The 16,214-nt window shown below is 48.4% G+C and overlaps 1 non-coding gene across 1 annotated transcript; it reads left to right on the top strand.

Moving 5' to 3' along the window:
• The first annotated feature begins 14,980 nt into the window (after positions 1 to 14,980).
• TRNAW-CCA (transfer RNA tryptophan (anticodon CCA)) lies at positions 14,981 to 15,052 on the top strand. The gene has a single exon. It is a non-coding gene; the product is annotated as a tRNA-Trp (tRNA).
• Positions 15,053 to 16,214: the final 1,162 nt, after the last annotated feature.

Below are 16,214 nucleotides of genomic sequence, written 5' to 3'. Positions count from 1 at the left end.
TCCTTTGAGGTAGACCAAAACGGGAAAAGATGTGGTTAATCATCAAGGCAGCTGCAGTTTCTGCCTTGCAATTTGGGGCTGGGAGACATTCCACCCACTTGGTAAACAAGCATGTCACAGTCAACATGTACTTATTCCCCCTAGCAGAGCGAATCACGGGGCCTACAAAGTCGATTTGTAAATCTGACCATGGCAGTGTCATTCCCCTCTTTTGGAGAGGCGCACGGTGCGTGAGGGATGATGGCTGAAATTGTGCACACACAAGACACCCCTTCAAGTATTGGTCGAGGTCCTGCCCCATGTGTGGACAGTATGCAACCTCTCTTAAGATTTCCAATGTTGTGTGAAACCCCCTATGACCGGCGGTGGCCGCATCATGGGCGTGACTTAACATCAGGCTTCGGAATGAGGTAGGAACCACCCACTGATCGTGGCCAGCTTTGGATTTCCTTACCAGCAAACCGTCTTGGATTTGGAACATTTTTGGACATTTCATCAACACTCTTAGGTCCTCTTTCCCAATGTAATCGGTATCCGTCAGGGGAAAGTTCTCAGGGTCCTCAAGGTGCTGGTAAAATTTACCAATTATTGGATCCCCCTTCTGAGCGGTAATCAAATCAGCATCAGGGGTCTCCTTACTCCATTGTACAATTGAAAGGTCGTTGTGAGCATTCGTCTGGGACCTAGTGATAGCAGTGACCTGGATTTCCCCCAACAGGGACTCAATCTCAATTAGATCCCCTTGGATGGCCCCGGTTTTGGCCAGCTGATCAGCTAAGTCATTTCCAGTTTTGTCTGGTCCCTCTACTTTGGAATGACCCTTGATCTTTTTCCAATAGATGGTCATCTCATTCGAGGTGACCAGATCATCAATGTTTTGGATCAACTTCCCATGTTTCAAGGGTTTGTTGTTAGCACATAACATGCCTCTGGTTTTCCAATTAACCAGGTGCTCCACGAACCCGTTCCGTACATAATCCGAATCTGTGATTATGACCAGTTCGTGGAGTTGATGCTGGACAGCAGTGAGGATGGCCTGATGCACAGCCATCAATTCTGCCACCTGACTACTTCGGGGACCAATTTTGTATCCAGCGGAGGGTTCTGGGGACTCATTCACCCATGCATTCCCTACGCCGGCCACCAGTTCTTTCTCCCCGTCGTTGTCAACATGGTAAGAGCATCCATCCACATAGACAGTGGGCATTCCCTCACACTTGTCTTCTTCAAAGACTTTGTGGGGGGAATTAAGGTATGCCTCCATGTTGTCCTTTATTTTTAGACCTTCGTCCTCGAGACAGTTTTCTCTGGCACAATCATGCAAGTCAGCCAGACCTTGCGCGAGGGGACTCTTCTTGTTTTGGCCATATCGGACCTCCACAGCAAAGCCTTGCATTGACAGAATCCAGGAAGTAATTCGGGAATTACTCACATTTCCGGCCCGGATTCTGTCACTTTGGAGATATTGCAGAGGCTGGTGTGGAGTCTCCACTATGATGTGTTCCCCCTGGATAAACGGGCGGTAATTCTTCAATGCCCACACCGTTGCCAGGAGTGCCTTCTCACAATCGTTGAATTTTTCCTCCACAGAGGATAAAGTTTTGCTCGCATAGGAGATTACTTTATTGACCTTGTCATGCTTATGGTATAATACTGCCGTCAGGCACGTATTAGAGAACCCTGTCTCCAGGAAGAACTCCTTGTTTCTGACAGGGTAAGCTAGGCAGGGCGCTTGTGAGAGGCTTCTTTTGAGTTGTCTTACTGCCTCAGCTTGTTCTGGACCCCATTCCCACTTGACCCCCCCTTCAGGAGATTAATCAGGGGTCTGGTGATCTCTGCGTAGCCCTCAATGAACTTTCTGCTGTAATTAGTCAGTCCAAGGAGGCTCCTTAGTTCCCGCAGAGTTGTGGGGTCTTTCAGTTTTTGGAGGGCTTCCACTTTCTTTTCCTGGGGACAGAGACCCTGAGGAGTAATCTCATGCCCCAAGAAATTAACACGGGTTCTACACCACTGTGCTTTCTGAAAGGAAAGTTTTGCTCCGGCGGCCCTCAACTGCGTCAGAACATAACGGATCTCCGCTATGTGTTCCTCCACAGATGAACTTTTGATGAGGACATCATCTACATAAGCCAGGTTACCCCTCGCACCCAGGTCGGGCATGGCCTTGTGTAGAAAAATGTTGAACTCATTACCGGAGTTGAGGTATCCGAAAGGAGTCCGGGTCCATGTGTACTGCTGGCCCCCAAAGGTAAAAGCCAGTTTGTATTGGTCCTCCCTACTGACAGGCACAGTCCAGTATCCATTGGTCAGGTCTATTGCAGTGAATACCTGTGACCCCTGAATCTGGGCCAGCCCTTGGTCAATGTAGGGAAGAGGCCATCGGGAAGTGTGGACCCGTTTGTTGAGCTCCCTGAGGTCGGCGCAGAGTCTCCACTGGCCGTTTGGCTTCAATATTCCCAGCACCGGATTATTGAAGGTGCTGTGAACTGGACGGATTATTCCCCGGGACTCAAGGTTCTTAATTTTTTCAGTAAGGGACTCCATTGATGTGAGAGGCAAGCGATATTGCTTCACAAACACAGGAGTCATGCCAGGGTCCGTGGGGATGGTGGTTGTGTGGATGTCAGTGCGACCACAGTCATATGAGTCTACCGCAAAGAGATCTTGGAAATCCAAGAAAACTTGTTTCAACTTTTGCTTTTGTTCCAGAGTCACACAGGCATCAGCTAGGTTGACTCTCTCTTCCACCATCTGCCTGAAGCCTGGAAAGACTTCTGGTTTGGCTATCTCCGCGGCCTCCTCCAACTGGGTGGAGAAGTCCCTGGTCAGAGTGCTGATTTGGACTGGAGGCTTCAAGTGGGAAAGGCAGCCCTCATGGACCTGGAAAATCACCTCATCCCTCCTGAAGTCACAAGTCACATCTTCCTTACCATAGGGGCAGGAAGTGTACACCAGGAAGTCCCCCCCATGCCGGGTAAAAATCCTGTCTGGTGTTGTATTGTCATCACTGTCACTGTCAAAGCAGTCCTTGGGGATTGGCCCTAGCAGTTCATTTCCAAGATCAATGGAGAAATGTTGGTCATCAACCGCCATTCCAATAATGGTGCCTGCGGCTAGAGTAATACTCTTTAAGTCGCTGTTATCCACCTCTATTGGAATGGTGTCATGTTCTATGTTGACTAATGGAGTTGGGTTTACCCCTAACCCTTGCTGTTGGAGAGAAGCGTTTAGATGTATGTAAGCATCAGGGTTTTGCAAATGTTGTCCTCTTTTAACTTTCACTTCCAGGGAGAATTGTCGGGTCCTTTCTGGGATGGTGACTTCCTCTTTGATCTGAATTTCAACTGCATAAGGTAGCAATTGAGCTGACCTAAATGCTTTTTCTGGATCATCAAAGCCCATGGGATTATCCGCTAATCGGGACCAAGCTTTGAAGTTTATTAGGTCCAAACTAATGGCAAAGCGATTGAGAATGTCACTGCCTAAGTAAAAGGCGGCAGGGACGTCTCGCACGACCCAACAATTGAGGACTATGCTCTTGTTGCCAATGGAGATTTTGAGCATACACCTGCTTGGCAGGAGATGTTTGGAATTAGGCGCTTCCAGGTCCATTTCCCATTTGTCTATCAGTTTGAATGTGGGAATGGCTGGATCTTTTGGGAGTTGGCGGAACATGGCTTCGCTGATGAAGCTCTTACCGTTGTTCACACACACTCGAGCGAGAACCGAGTCCTTCCCATCATTTAACTGGACAGGGATGAACAACTGCTCTCCAATTTGCTGAATATCAGCCAGGCTCTGAGCTGATTTCACATCTTTCTGGACTATAGAAGTGGGAGTTTCTGATTGTGGATTAGTATAGAATCTCAGAGTGTTTCCTTCCAGCGTGGAGTACCACTTTAGACTGGAAGGAAGGTTGATTTTCAGAAATAGAGAGGACCCCCCATCACCAGTCTGTTGTCCTACTGCTATTACTGTCACGTCTGGAATTTGGCTATTCTGGAAGTGAAATTCTACTTGGTCAGGTTTTTGTTCAACCATGTGGCAGGTGCCGTTTAAACTAACATGGTGGACACTCTGTTTTAATTTTATTGGTCGGCTAGTCTGGGTCCAGAGGACCTTGTTTACGCAATCTATTAGGGGTGACAACCTTCTCAGGAGGTCATTCCCTAGTAAACAAAGGGTGCCCTCTGGGGTCACTACTATGACCGGGTGTTTCAACTTATGTCGCCCAATTTTTATGTCCAAATCTGCCGTCCCCTCAACGGGAATTTCCTTCCCGTCGAAGTTCTGGAGTTGTCCAGGAAGAGAGGTGAGAGGAATTCGGTAATTCTCTCCCCTTCCTGCATTCAGTTCGTCAAAGGCCCTTCTGGACAGAAGGGTAGCTTGAGATCCAGTGTCCACCAGTGCCAAGATTGTACCCTGCCCCTGTACTTGTACCGGGGCATAATATCTTCCCTCCTTCTCCTCAAGGGGGCACAGATAATGTACATTTTTGGACAACTGGTGGGCTAATTTTCTGGTTTTGGACATCGCTAGCGAAGAGATTTGGGCAGAATTCTGTGGAGAGTCTTGGGAATCTGAAAGAAAAATTTGGCAACTGGAGATCAGAGCCATTGTGGGTTCCCCTGGCTCCGGATCTGGGCCGCCCCCCCCTTTTTGGAGGCAGTCACCAGGATGGGTTTGAACCAGAGGATTTTCTTGCGGTTGGTTCTGGGATGAGATGGTGGGCGGCGGTAGCTCAGTCTCCACATCTCCCCAGTCTGGATTTGCATCCCTAGGGACCCATTTTTCTTTGGGAGGAGTTCCCCCCTCTCTGAAGGAGAAGATCCTTTTCCCAGGATCCTCTGAGGATCCCTCTCCCTCAAATTGGAATATCTGTACCCCCTCCTCAAACAGAGTCTGTTTGGGTCTTTTGTTTCTCCTACCCCCCCTCTGCTCCTTAGGAGGCAGACTTTCAGGGGCAAGAGATTTTGTTTCCGGTTCCTGGGTTTCCAGGGGCTGTTTACAAGTGAGGAAGGAAGCTTCCTCCAAGGCTTTACACCCCCCTTCCCCTTGTGCCTCCTCCCTGGGAACCGGTGAGTTATCGGGGTGCTGCCCCCGTCATTGTTCTGGAGCACCAGGTCCAGAGTTGGGTGCGTTCTGCGCCGGCATGCTGATCTGAGGGTTCTGCTAAGCCCTCAGTATGTGACCCATATCCCGCGCCATGTTTTGAACCTGGCGCTCTAACTGGGAAACCCGCTCAGGCTGATACGGGGCCCTGTTTTCTCCCCTGGGCTGATCCCGGGAAGGGTAGCTATCCCTTCTTTGGTAGTACCCCTGGTTGGGAAGATTTGGGTACCCCTCCACCCTTGGCCTCCCCTCTCCCGGATTCAGTGGTCTGGGCTCAGGGAATTGGGGAAAGAAGGATGGATGGTTTTGGGGCTGAAAGTCGGGTGGATATCTGGGGAAAAAGTTCTGCCCAGAGTTTGGTAAATTTCTGCCCTCCTGTGGGAAGTTTGGAGGGAAGTTCCCTGGGTTTGGTGCTTGGCTGGATCCCCCCCCTTGGGCTGGAGGAGTCCACACATAACCCAGGATGGGTCGATTTCCCTTGTAACGGGGACTTACATAATCAGGAGAGCGAGGGACCCCATTTGTGGGGCTGCCTCCTTGGCTCCCTGTCTGTGACTGACCCGAGGACCTCCTGGGCCTAGCATTATTAGGTGCAGGTAGGTTTTTAGGCCCCCCCATCTCCAAATCCAAAACGGGGGTGACCTTTACCTCTGCAACCTTGGCAGCAGCAGGGGTGCTGTTGGCTTTGGGGTTTTTCTGGGCATTACTTTTGCTATCTATCGGTTTCTGCACCTCATAGATCCGGGTAGCCTGTTCAATGACCCAGTCTAAAGATCTTTTCTCGTGAAAATCCCTCACGAGCTGGGTCATGATATATTTGGGCAAGGCATGGAAAAACGTATTAATAGATTCTCTGCTATCCGTGCGCACCCTTCTTGTGGTCTGTGCAAAAGCACGCTTTAACTCCTGCACAAATTCTTGTGAGGCCTGATCCTCCCCACATTGCAAATTGTAGGCTGCCTTGCGAGCCTCTTGAGGATTTCTGTGAACAGAAAAATGTTTCAAGATGGCCGCCTTATAGGCGGACCATCTTAAATGATTTTGGTCCTCCAGCCCCGCAAAGAAACTGGAGTATTCCGGGGAGAAGGTCCACTTTACATATTGAATACAGCTTTGGCTGTCCTTCAAATGGAAAGTCTCCATCATTTGTTCAAACAACTCTAAGTGCTCCCAAACAGAATACTTAGCGTTCTTATGGTAAGGCGTGATGACGCTCCTGATCGCCTTAATCTGCTTTAAGGGGTCCTTAAGCAAGGCCCTTTTTGCCTTATTGGCCTTTTTGGTTCGGGTAACCCTTGTCCATTCGTCCTCGGACTCAGAGGCACTGCTCCCAGAGGTTCCCGTCTGTTCTTCCAGGTTTTCCCGGATTCTGCGAGCCTGGGAACGGCTGGCAGAATGTGGGGACCTGGTCTCCTGTGTCCTGAGCAGTTCAGAGGAGTCTTCAGATTCCTCCTTGCTGCCAGGATTTGATGGGTACCCCCTCCACTGACCTAACTGGGCAGAGGTTTTCAGGATGCCCTTAATGGGCCTACTCTCCTGGGGTTCCCCATTGAACTGTACTGTACTTGGGTGCCCATACCCGGATGCCCACCCCTCCATTCCTGAGTGGTACTGGCCTATGAGCCCCATACTCTTAGCTGGATAGTAATCTGCCATCCCTGTGGCCCTGTGCTCATGTGCGCCAGGGGACATGGGGGTGGTAGAGTCCAGGGACTGTGGGAGATGAAGGCCCCTGATGTTAGGGCTCCTGCGGTTATGGTCAGGAGTCTCTCTTTCCCAGCGGACCTCATCTCTATCCGCCCCTGCTCCCTGTTGCAATGCAAGAGCCTGCATTTGTGCTTTCAGTTCCTCAGTCAAGGCCTTACTAGACTCTATCAGTCTCTCCTGCATCGCTACCTGTTGTTGGAGCCTATCATTGTGTTGACAGAGGGCCTCATTTTCCCTCTGTGCTTCCTGGTTGGTCCTGGAGAACTGGGCCAGTCTTTGCTGCAGGAGGTTTACCTCCTGAGTCCCATCCCTACCGGCCTGCTCCTTTCTTGCCAGAGCATCTTCCACCCTTCTGGTGTGCTCTACCAAGTTCTGGTTTTCTTTTTGGAGGTCACCCAGCCCCTGGAGGGCCAGGTGATTTTCTTCAATTTCCTTTTTTAAGTGGCAGACTTTCTGGCCTAAAGTGTCTCTTTCCTGACTGAGAGCCTGCATCTGTGCTGCCAGGTCGTCCCTCTGCCTTTGAAGGGCACCAGCTTTCCGGCGCTCTTCATCAAACTCTGCCTGGGTATCCAGGTCTTTCAGAATCAGTTTATTGCTTTCTGCCTTTTCCCTATCTAGGTGGCCTTGCAGGTTGACTACCTGCTCAGCACATACCCTGTTGAAGTCCAGTTGTTGCTCCAGCTTTTTCTGGCTTTGCAGTAGGGAGTCCAAACCTTCTTGGTGTTCCTTCTGCAAGGCCAGAAATCTGGTATCCTGTTCTGACTTTTCCTTTTGCAGCACATCCATATCCTCCTTTATTTTAGTGATGTACTGCCTGGTCTCATTTTCTGACTCCTGGCTCCTGTGCAGCCTTTGCTCAGAAGAGTCCAGATCAGATTGGGCCTTCTCTAACGCCATCTGTTGTCTTTTTGCCAGATCATGGCCTTCAGCACATTTATTCTGTATGGCTCCCACATATAAATATAAATATGCCGCTATCCTAACAATCTTGTCGTGTTCATCTTTGGCCTTAGGAGCCATATATAGTTCACTCAGGGCCACATGTAATGGACCCTGATCTCTCCATAGTCTGACCCTGTTTCAGTGACCTGTTGCGTGATGGCCTGCAACCAGGCATCCTGGCCCTGCTCAGCCCATAAACCTCTCACAAATAGTTTATGTAAGAAGTGCTCTCTGGCTATTTTCATATCTACCAAGGTCGTCATTCTAGAGATTGGTCTCTGTCCTGACTTACAGAAGTTAGTATTTTATTTTTGCAGAACAGAACTTTTCTTGGAGTGTCCCTTTTGAGGAGTGCTTTACAGCGTAACACAGCGTGGTGATCCGACCGGATATGTGTATCTGGTCAGCTGGCACGCTGTATTAATCTGCACAAATGGTAAATCTAACCCAAACGTCCGGCCCGAGCCCCCAATTTGTAAGAGGATTCAATTCAACACTACAGCTAAGTCAACGCCTAGTCTATAATACTGAATGAAAACCCTTATTGATATATCTTTATGTCCAGTTCATGCGTTCTGGATGACTACCCCTATATAACACCCCTCTCTTGGAATCCTCCTGACCCCACTGAGCCAAGAAGTAGTTCTGTTTTGCAAGTTAAAAGGTTTATTTGATAATTTAAACAATAGATATAGATATCACGCTTTATAGTAAATTAATAATTGAATATCACACTTAATCTGATATGATAAATATTAACAACGGAGAATCTGGCACCAACACGCTTCTCTATAATCAATAAGGAGTTGACATGAAATGGATAAGGTAGCACACAGGTGAATAGGAACAAAAGAAGAAGGTGGTACAGAATGCTTTATGTAAGCTCAGGTGGATGCAATATTCAATGAATGCAGTACAGAAAATACTCAATATGATTTCAACCAAACAATGTAATCACTTTTCTCTGGCTATTCACTCCCCCCCTCTTTATGCAATGCAAGGAAATGGGAGGAAAGCACACAGTTCTCAGAAATGCAATCAATGTAATTCAGTTCAATCCCCCCCAAGCACGCTTAAAGAAAACAGATAGGAGTTTTGAAAACACAGGCCCAAATGCTTTTATATGTGCTAGCAATGGATGAGAAATATGCTGGAAATGCTTTTAATTCCCTTTCAGAGGTTCAGGGTGAGTGGTATCTAGTTAATATTAGTCCAGGCTCACTCTTGCAATGATTCAGGAATGATTAGCAGGTTAAACGAATTTCTGGCAAATGGAAGGCAAGCAGCAGCAGATTTTTTTACACGTGGAGAAATGTGCAAATCGCGGTAAAATTCGCGAATGCGCCGAGCGCTATTACAGAGGAACTACAAGGACTATCACTATCGTTTTGGGGTCCTAAGAAAGCCTAGGATCTCAGCTTCCAGATGAAAGTTACTGCAAGTCTCTAAGACAAACGGTCGCGGAGATATGAGCGATTTAGTAAAGGTCGTTTTTGGTTTTGCAAATTTTAAACGCAGCACTTTTTCAGTTTTGAAAATGATGGCAGGATAACACAATTGCTAAGCTGCAGTTCTACTTAGATTAAAAATGGATTGAATTATATGATTTTAACTAAGAGATTGGTTCTGCACAGTTTTCTAGGTACTCACACTATATTCTTGAGTGAAATGGACCTCGCCACGGATCTGGTCAGGTTTTAGACTCGCCTCTGGTCTCTGCACTTCACAGTGATCTGGGTCAGCTCTCTCTGGTTCTGAAGATTGAGGGATTTAAAGTCTGGATCTTTCTGCACAGCTTTCTCTGGAGATTGATGGAGGTAAAGTATGGATTTTCCCGGCAGAGCTTCCAGCTGCAAATGGATTTGAAGGTCCCTATCTGTCCTGTCTCTCTGCTTTTATGTGTTTTTAAAATGGGTGTGTGTGAACATCACTGACCCTACCTCTCTCTCAGCTTCTAATTGGTCAAACTTCCATTTCTCACTTGATTGGGGAAGGAACTGTGAGTCAGAGCGATGTCATTTTATGGCTTGCAGAGAGGACACTCCCCAGTCAAATTGCACACATTCTATATATGATAACAAAAGACATATTTGCACAGGTAAACATTGGTTTAAAATTACATGCACACATCACATATCAAAGGAGATATACTCTGTCCAAACTTTGCTCTTCCTGGGGGCTTGCATTCAGAAATGGCAATATTTTGCACTTTTTAACTGGTTTGCAATACCGTACATTACCCCAAATTTACACACATGTGCGCAAGGAGTATGGACATTAGTTGATGAAGTGTCAGATTTTTCACATGCACACATTTTGAGTAATATCCTCTTTTCCGCTAAAACCCCCCTGAACATGCCACCGGTTCGAAAAACCTCTTAAAATGTGGGCAGAAAAATCACAAGAATTATGGTATCATTGATAACATTTTCACATGTCCGCTCTATGAGTTATTCATCTTTTTAGAGTTATGTTCTGGCCCCAAAGGGGTGTGGTTTTCCTCCAGCACAAGGTTGAATTTCTGGTTTTTCCAGTTCTGCCAAGCCAGCTTGCTCTCACAGGCAGTGCCCCTCCCCTTTGCTTCAGGAGGAAGCTACTTTACGACCTCTGTAATAAACCATCTGCCTGGGTGAAGGGGGTTGCATTGTTCAGAGCTCCTGTGTTCTGTGGGGCTCCCCTTAATTCAATTATCAGGGAGATGGCATATCCTTAGTGTGGCCAGCAAAAGGCAGATAGGCCTGGGAACACAGCTGTGACTCAAGTTTCACTCCTGATGGGGGTAGTTGCCAGGCAGAATTCAGTTCCTTAAGCCAAGTTTCAGATAAAATGTCACTTTTTGTTCCCCAGTTAAGTCAAGACATTTTTTTACATATGCAGCTAGAATGCTGATTCTAAGTTCAAAACTATGACATTTAAACAATTGCAACCTATGTGACACTCAAAGTAGGTCACTCATTTCTCTTAAACCTTGAGATTTTTAATGTCTTTCAGTCCAAATTTACTTAAACTGCTGAAATCCCCAGCTCAGCCAGTCTTGTTATAAACCTTCAAGTCACTTCAGAATATAACTTTACATTGTATCCACCTCTCAGTAAGTCTTTCTTTGGCCTGTTTTGGGTTCATTTATTCAGTTTTGCAAAAAGTAAAATCTGGTGTTGTTTTAAAACGCCGGCTTTTGGATAGTGGTGAGTACTGGTACTGCACCCCTTTTTGGGATTTAAGAAAACAAATTCTCCACAGTTATGGGTTTGCTTTTGGCAATCAGCATTGCCACTCCCAATGGTTTCAGACTACTGTGTGGGTAGTCCCATGGTGGTTTTAGGCAGTTTCCTTCTGTGCCCATAACATCGGCAAAAATGAGTGGCAGCCTATTCTTCATGCATTTCCCTGTGCATTTTCTGGGAAGCTCTGGCCATCATGATGTTTTCATGTCAGTACTGCACAGTTTTGAGGTAGGGCTCGGATGCATGGGTAAATACATCCCACAGTTCAGCCTACTGTCCCCTTTTAACACAAGTGCGCAACTGTGGCTTTCTCCTCATAGCAAGTTATGCCTATGATATGATAAGGCATTTGTAACGCGCCTATACACAAGTGTTTCAAGGCGCGACGAGGCAGGGGGGGGCAAGGGGAGACAGACAACGATCTTACTAGGCCAGGTGTCATTCAGATCGCGCAAGTGCCAGGGAAGAGGGGAAGGGAAAAGTGCATGGGGGAAGGGAGAGGGGAAAGTGCAGTACAGGGTTATAAGCATACAGCATACAGGATAAATAACAAGGGCCAGCTGGTGGGAAGTGCGAGGTAAGTGCAGACAAGTGCTGGGAAGGGGGGCTGTATGGATACAGACACAGTCCCGTAGTGCAGGGGTTGCCGTGGAGGCAGTGCAGGGGAGAGTGGCTGGGCCGAGAACGGTGAATGGCCCAGTTGCAGATTCAGTGCAGTTTCAGTACTATTAGCAGGGGAGAGGGGGAGAGAAAGCGGAGGCAAAGAGGAAGGTTTTGAGGTGCTTCCGGAACCGGAGGTGGTTCTCCTCAAGTTTCAGGGAGGTAGGAAGGCTGTTCCAGAGGGAGGCCCCTGCAGTGGAAAGAGATCTGCCCCCAACTCGTTGTTTGGAGAAGCGGCTGACCCTGAGGGAGTTGGAGGCGGATGAGCGAAGAGCTCGAGAAGGAAGATATTTAGGAAGAGAGAGTTGAAGGTATTTTGGCCCAAGGCCCCAGACGGCCTTGTGGACAATGCAGAGGGTTTTGAACTTGATCATCGCAGTCACTGGGAGCCAGTGTAGTGATTTCAGTCCTGGAGAGATACGTTCCCTGGGCTTGAGGCCAAGGACAAGTCTTGCAGTCCTGTTCTGGATGAGTTGCAAAGGGCGGAGAGTAGAGGCGAGCAGATTAAGATAGAGGCTGTTACAGTAGTCCAGCTTAGAGAGAACCAGGGCTCTAGAGACAGTGAGCTTCTGGGGGAAGGAGAGGAAAGGAAGGATACCTCTGAGGAGGTGTAGCTGGTAGTGTGACTTCTTAGATACGTCGGATATGTGAGGAGAGAGGGAGAGTGTGGAGTCGAAGATGACCCCAAGGTTTTTTGCCTTGCAGGTAGGAGTAGGAAGAGGGCCCAGAGAGCAGCAGGGAAGGAGGGAGTGGGAGTGCCGATGAGTAGAATCTCAGTCTTACTGGCATTAAGGCAGAGGTCGTTGGCGGCACACCATTCCTGGATAGCAGAAAGACAGTCAGAGATGAGGGAAGGAGAAGAGGAGGCCGAGGGTAGCCTGAAAATGAGTTGGGTATCATCCGCATAGCACTGAAAGTAGGGGCAGAGAGCGGTGATGTGGTGGGCGAGAAGTGCCAGATACTGGTTGAACAGCCAGGGAGAGAGGTTAGATCCCTGGGGGACACCACAGGTAGAGAAGAAGATGTCAGAGAGGAAAGACCCCAGTTGGACCTGGGAGGGTCGATTTGAGAGGAAAGAGGTCAGCCACGTCAGAGCCTGACCAGTGATACCGAGGTTATCACGGAGACGGTTGAGCAGGATGGTATGGTTGACAGTATCAAAGGCAGAAGAGAGATCAAGCAAAATGAGAACACATGGAATGTTAGAGTCAAGGTTCGAGAGCAGGTCCTCACAGATGTTCAGGAGAGCAGTTTCCGTGCTTCTGGCAGCTCTGAAGCCAGACTGATGGTCATGAAGACTACCAACACATTCAGCATGGAGATTAAGCTGGGAGATGGCCAGTTTCTCCAGGCGCTTGCCCAGGAAGGGAGTGATAGAGATTGGGCGATAGTTAGCTGGGCAGGAAGGGTCGGAAGAGGGTTTCTTAAGAAGGGGGTGCACAAGGGAGTGCTTGAGAGGGGATGGGAAGACTCCAGAGGCGAAGGAGTGACTGCAGAAGTCAGCAAGGGCAGGAGCCAAGGAGTCAATGTGGTCCTTGATAGTTTTGGAGGAACAGGGGTGGACCTGTTTTGATGAGACTTTCATAGATCGGACTTGTCTTGAAACCTCGTCAGCAGAAAAAAAGGGGAAAGGAAGAGAAGGAGAGAGGAGGGGTGGCTGCAGAAGAGCCAGAGGAAGGGCAGGGAATAGAGGGGGGGAGGTTATAGGAGGAGAGTGAGGACAGGATGTCCTGAGTTTTTGAAATGAAGTGAGAGGCCAGTGCCGTGCAGAGGGCCTGGGAGGGGACAGGAGAGGTAGAGACTGCAGCAGGGTTGGCCAGCTCCTTGCAGATTTTAAAGAGTTCGGCCGAATTGTTAGATGCCGCAGAGATGCGGGCTTGGATAAGGGCTCTCTTCTTGGTGAGAACGGAGAGCCGGTATTGCCTTTGGAGCAGGCGACAGGCCAGTTTGTCAGAGGATGATCATGAAGCACGCCATTTCCTCTCTGCCACCCTGCACTTGCGCTTAAGGGTGACGAGATCCGAGTCATACCAGGAGTTACATTTGGCTTTGGGCTTCAGACGGATTCTCATGACAGGGGCAAGGATATCAAGAGTATCAGATATAGTGGAGTGGAGAGTGGAGAGGGCTGTGTCAGGGTGGGAGTCAGCCGAAGGGGGAGGAGGGGGCAAGAAGGTGGCAGCGAAAGCCTCAACTGACACGCGCTTCATGGGTCGGATGACCGAGAAGGAAGGTGGCAGTGATGGGGGTGGCTTTGCCTGTGGGGTAGGTGAGGTGGGAGGAGAGGAGAAAGTGATCACTCCAGGAGAGAGGAGTGGAGAGAGGGACAGAGAGGGGAAGGTCAGAGGAGATCAGGGCATCAAGAGTGTGCCCTGCAGAATGAGTCGGCCCAGACGGGAGAATAGAGAGTGAGAGAGAGTCGCAGAGGTTGCGAAAGAGTCCAGAGGGGGGACAGGAGGCATCCAGGTGGATGTTGAAGTCTCCAAGAAAGAGGAGTTGAGTGGTTGAGGACAGGAGTGAGGAGGAGAGGTCCGCCCACTCGGAGAGGAAGGAGGAAATTTGACCAGGTGGCCGATAGATAGTAGCCACGGTAAGGGAATGGCTAGGAGAGAGAGAGAGTCGGCAGACAAGACATTCAAAAGAGGAGTAGGTCTGCATGGGAGTAACAGTGGCAGGAATCTACTCAGGGAAGATAAGGGCCACACCTCCCCCCGCACGGTTGGGCCTGGGCACAGAGAGGATCTCTATATACAGAGGACATTTGGTGCACTGTTGATGGGCTCTGTCCTCTACTAAATCCCCTGTGTTTGTGGATTAGGGGAGGTAGGGAAGTGCTTGATACCCTGATTTGCTGTGGGAAATAGAGCTATTTTAGAAATATTTTCAGGTTGCCTGGGAAGCATAAGCAAACAGCACACCAATCAGGCCCCTGTGTAAGAACTGCATGAGTCTATGTGGCGCAATCGGTTAGCGCGTTCGGCTGTTAACGGAAAGGTTGATGGTTCAAGCCCACCCAGGGACGGTGCATTTTGGCTCAAAAATTAAGCGTGACCAACTATGGACTTCTGTTTACCTCTCGCAGGTCTCGTCTGCTGACGTCCAAAAAATCCAATAAACTGCAAGCAATTCTTCTTGCTTGCTTTAGTTTTTCAAAACTTGCCATTCAATTCATAAACATCAAGACTTCATGGGAAGGGTTTGGCTGCAGCGTGTACTGATGCACAGAAGGAAGCTATCCTAGCCAGTTTACTTAAAGAAGCAATGAGGCTCTGCAGGTCCATGTACGTCTCCTACCTTTATTCTGTCATCAGACACACCAGGTGGATTGCCACAAGGACCTCGTGGCGCAATGGTAGCGCGTCTGACTCCAGATCAGAAGGTTTCGTGTTCAAATCACGTCGGGGTCATATTTGCTTTTCCCACTCTGAAATATAAAATTGCTCTTCAGTATCTCGTTATTTCAACCTGACTGCATCTTTGTGCTCTGGGCCTAGTTGTTCTGGCGTTTCGAATGTAAACTTTGCAGCAGGGAAGTATCATATTGACAGACACCCATGAAGGACATGGTCAACCTTTAAAGCAGGCCAATCTCTATGTTTTACTGGATGCAGCAGAAGTATTTCCTCTTTACCATCTCTTCAAGTGGGCCTGACTGATGTGCTGTTTTGTGCACGCTACGTGGGCTTTGTAAAGCATACCTCTGCCATTTGCATGGCCTCCTAGCGCTGTCAATATTTTCGTGTAATCGTTGAATGCTGCACTGTCCTGGGACTCTAGGTGTGACTAAACGATATATGCTGGGGCCCCGAAAGGGGGTCGGCAGTCTAGTGGCAATGCCCATCACTTTGCAGTTTGGGTTTGTGAGTTCAGGTACCGGTCTGGTGTCAGAAAACTGTAAGCGCCCTCCCAATCAACTGTCGGTCCTGGATTTTGAGGATTTCCCCTTATACTGGTCTCAGTAGACACATTTCCATTTTACTTTTTCACTCTCCCATTGCCTATTTCTCTCTCTCTCATAGATACATTATAGACAAGAGAGACATTGTCAGCGAGAGGGCTTCACAGCACCTTCCCCCATTTCCCTAAGTGCATTGCAAGGGGCTCTGGGAGGCGTGCACATTTGTCTGAAACACAAAGATCCACTGGCAATAAAAAGCGTAGGTCCCTAGTTTGCATTTCGTAGAATTTGAGGTGACACTCAGAGTTGTCTCGGGCGTGACTGTACCTTTCATAGGAGATGTGCTAATCCCCAAACCCTCTTCCTTTGTCCCAGTAATCTGTCTTAGTGCCTCTAGCAAGTTGTTTTCTGAAACAAAGCTTACCTGAACATCCTGTAAAATTGGTAACTTTTCAGTAGCAGTACAGTGCAGTATATAGCATTCCTGTTGCGCACAGCATCTAGATCCAAAAATTGCTTACTCTACCCCAGAAATTAGAATTCACCCAGTCAAACAGAGGGATCTATAAAGAGCATGGCAAGTAGTTAACATAAGCTACTTCCCCCAAGTTCTCTTGGTGCACTCTGCTGCCCTCTTTTAACAGAAGAATGCAACTGCAGGTCTTGCTTCT

Source organism: Ambystoma mexicanum, chromosome 11 (assembly GCF_040938575.1).
Source record: "Ambystoma mexicanum isolate Mex_15411 chromosome 11, UKY_AmexF1_1, whole genome shotgun sequence".
In the NCBI taxonomy this organism is placed as follows: Eukaryota; Metazoa; Chordata; class Amphibia; order Caudata; family Ambystomatidae; genus Ambystoma; species Ambystoma mexicanum.
The sequence above is the reverse complement of the archived record's forward strand: the minus strand, read 5'-3'. Positions and strand labels throughout refer to the sequence as shown.